Genomic DNA, 3,315 nt, shown 5'->3' with positions numbered 1-3,315 from the left:
ACAGGATTCTCTTATAGGAAATATTTTATATTTAGTCTTTATTATTTCATTTTAAACCTAGTTAAAACAAAATAAAAGACTACCCCCTAATCATATTAGAAGATATGTGTAAGGCCCCAAGAATTCATATAACATCCTAGGCAACGCTAAAATAATTCTTCTGGCTAACCTTAACTCTAAACACGAGATAAGCAATCTCCTGGAAAATAATTTAGATGAAATAAAGCTTCGACTTCCATACATTCTATCAGAAATATAAATATCATCAACTGTCAGAACTCCGCCCTCCGTGGGCAATTTAAAAGAAAACAACAACATCTCAAAATCACCTCAGTGGCAAAACTTATTAAATAAGTAAAAACACCCGTGCACCTAAACTCCAATGACAACAATGACGCGTTTACCAACAACATTCATGACAATTAAAGTAGTTCTAAAGAATACAAAATTTTCCTCTGCGGTTCACACCCAGCAATAACATAAATCTTCAGACTATTCGTACCCAACTACCCTTCCCCCTATCCTCAACAACTAAGCTAGTGATCCTTCCTCGGTCAAGCCCTCTCCACATCATCACCGCGGTCGACCTCGTTCACACCTGATACATATAAAGGTACAAAAAAGAAAAAGGGGGTGAGTACATAAGGTACTCCGTAAGTAGCACTTCCTAACTAGCACAAAATAAATTATGCTCACAGTCCCAACATAAAGAACAAAACAATAGCGAGGCAATCAAATAAGCAGCGAGAGATAGCGAACAATTAACTTGACATTTAGAACAAAACAAGAGCAAGGCAAACAAATAAGCAGAGAGAGATAGCGAACTAATAGCTTGACATTTATTCCCAAGTCACCGTACCTCCTGCTTCTCCGGTACTTGATGTCCGACCTTGCCATTTATTCCCAAGGCCAAACACCACTACTTCACATGCTCCACTCTTCCTTAATCCCTCAAGACTAACTCCTCGAGTCGTATTGACCCTTGACATTTATCCCCAAGGCCTCAATACTCCTCTCCAGAAACTTGACGTTCGGCCTTGCCATTTATTTCCAAGGCCTGAACTGTGCACCGGTCTTTGCCGTTTATCCCCAAGGTACCGATGACTTCCCAGCGTATTGGTCCTTGACATTTATCCCAAAACCCCAATACACGTTTACAAAAAATTTGACGTCTGGCCTTGTCATTTATCCCCAAGGCCACTACTCAAGGCTTTGAACCTCCAAGCGATTTATATGCATTTTCTAGGTCAGAACCCTCAGGGTTAACGGTCCATCAACCCGTCCCTTTACCCTTCACCCTCCACCACTTCACTAACCCTTCCGTGACCACCTACAAATAAACCCCCCCCCCCCCACATTCTAAATCACTGCACCATTACAAACATGTTTTTCCACGTAATAAACAAAATTCATCCAACAGCTCACAACCAGACACTATGAGTTAAATTATCGATATAACCAAGCTAGCATTTCATCTACATCCCATTAGCACAACGTCATGAGCCAATTTCTTCTAACTACAACAGTTCAGAATCTACTAATCACCTACAACAACAAGAATAGGAAACAGGTTTCCTTAACAGTGTTCAATAATAGAAATACGGCAACAAGATCGCTAGATTTCACAATTCAAACCAACAATCCTTACATGCTTATTTACATTATGTTAGCAAGAAAAACCAAAAAAAATATCAGCATCAAGGACATTTTGTTAACGGTAAAAAACGCACGCACTCGCCCTCTGGTGCTACTTACTCACAACCGCGCTCTTAAGTTTGGCGTCGATCTCACACCTAGGCACTAAAACAGAAAAACAGCAAGTTACATATAATATTTAACCTTCAAACTCAATTCTAAGAGGGTTCAAACGACTCACTACCCCAAAATCGACTTCGTATAGGTGTGGGTACCCTAGATCCAGCTCGCCAAGGTGTGGGTAGCCTAGATCGGGCTTCGAACGGGTGTGGATAAGCCCGAATGCCACTGTAACGCTGCTGTCCACGAGCTGCAGCAGGGGCAACGCACCAAATCAGCAACTACCGAAGAACGTCGCTGCTGTGGGCCACCGGAGTGAGGTGGAGACGCTGCTGCTGTTTCTCGAGACACCACACCGCCACGAAATCGTGGATCTGGGCTGGCCGTAGCTGCTGTGGAACACCCGAGGATGGAGACGCGCCGCTGCTGTTATGGAACTGCCGGAACCGCCGTGAAATCGCGTCGAAGCCTCCGCTAGAGTTCAAAGGAACGCCGCTGTTCGTGGCTCTCCGCCGGAAGGCGCCGCGCCGCCGTTCGCTGCTGCGCCGACGTTCGTGGGTCCCCGCCAGAAATCGTCGCACCACCGTGAAGCTGTTGCAGGTATGGTCGAGGGAGGCGCGGCTGCTCGGTGTCTCGCCGGAGAACAAGAAGGAGGAAGGTGGAGGTGGCTGAACCGAAAAAGAAGAAGAAATTGAGGGAGGGGGCTGTCGGCTTCAACAAGAGAGGAAAAGGGAAAAGGAGAACAAGTGGCTAGGGTTCCCTTTTCTTGTTTCAAAATTTTAACTCCTTTGGGCTTGGGTTCTTTTCCCTATGTTTAAGGCCCACTTACCCAACCCTTCCTTGTTAAAACAAACCAATAATAGAGTTTCGTAATTGGCCCAATGATCCAAAACATGGGTCGCATAATGGAATTCCGTGCTATACGTAACTTGATAAATAACTACACGCTACTAACTCACCACTAAAACTGTAACAATACACACCAGTCGAGATGTCACACTTAAATTAAATAAGATCACTGATGAATCAATTAAAAAAATAACAATGAAATAAAACAATAAATAAAAATCCATTTTGTTATAAAATTTTCCGGAACTCGGGGCAAGCTAACCTGAGTAATGCGGGGCGTTACAATATGACCTAAGGTCTAATTAATTTTAAACCCCTTTAAAATTAATTAACTTAGACCCTATGTCTGCATGCAATTCTTTATTATAGATTTTATTTTCTATCTACCAAATTTTATAACTCTTATAAAATTTATGAAATTGAAACTATAATCACGCATTGCAAGCATACATTAATATAACAATTATATTAATTAAAGTAATGTCATGCTTAATGCAACTCTATTTTCATCTAATTAATACAACACTTTACTTAATCATGAAAATAAACATGCATTCATACATTATAACATTTATAACTATATGACGCATGATTATACATACATACTATATATAAAATATACATATTACGCATGTAACCTATGGTGGGATTTTAAAACTATATGGCATACTTTATGCAACATATAATTCATAAAATAACCACATTCATAAT

At 41.1% G+C, this 3,315-nt stretch overlaps 1 long non-coding RNA gene across 1 annotated transcript; it reads right to left on the bottom strand.

Annotated features, from left to right (window-relative positions):
* Positions 1-238: 238 nt before the first annotated feature.
* On the bottom strand, positions 239-2,543 carry LOC148211400 (uncharacterized). The gene is made up of 3 exons (XR_015790998.1): positions 1,880-2,543; positions 1,756-1,800; positions 239-598 (listed from the first exon to the last, which is right to left on the bottom strand). It is a non-coding gene; the product is annotated as an uncharacterized LOC148211400 (long non-coding RNA).
* Positions 2,544-3,315: the final 772 nt, after the last annotated feature.

The sequence above is a fragment of the Momordica charantia genome (assembly GCF_013281855.1).
Source record: "Momordica charantia cultivar OHB3-1 chromosome 5 unlocalized genomic scaffold, Mcharantia_2.0 BLBB01000005.1, whole genome shotgun sequence".
Taxonomy (NCBI): domain Eukaryota; kingdom Viridiplantae; phylum Streptophyta; class Magnoliopsida; order Cucurbitales; family Cucurbitaceae; genus Momordica; species Momordica charantia.
This window is presented reverse-complemented; position numbering and strand designations above follow the sequence as displayed.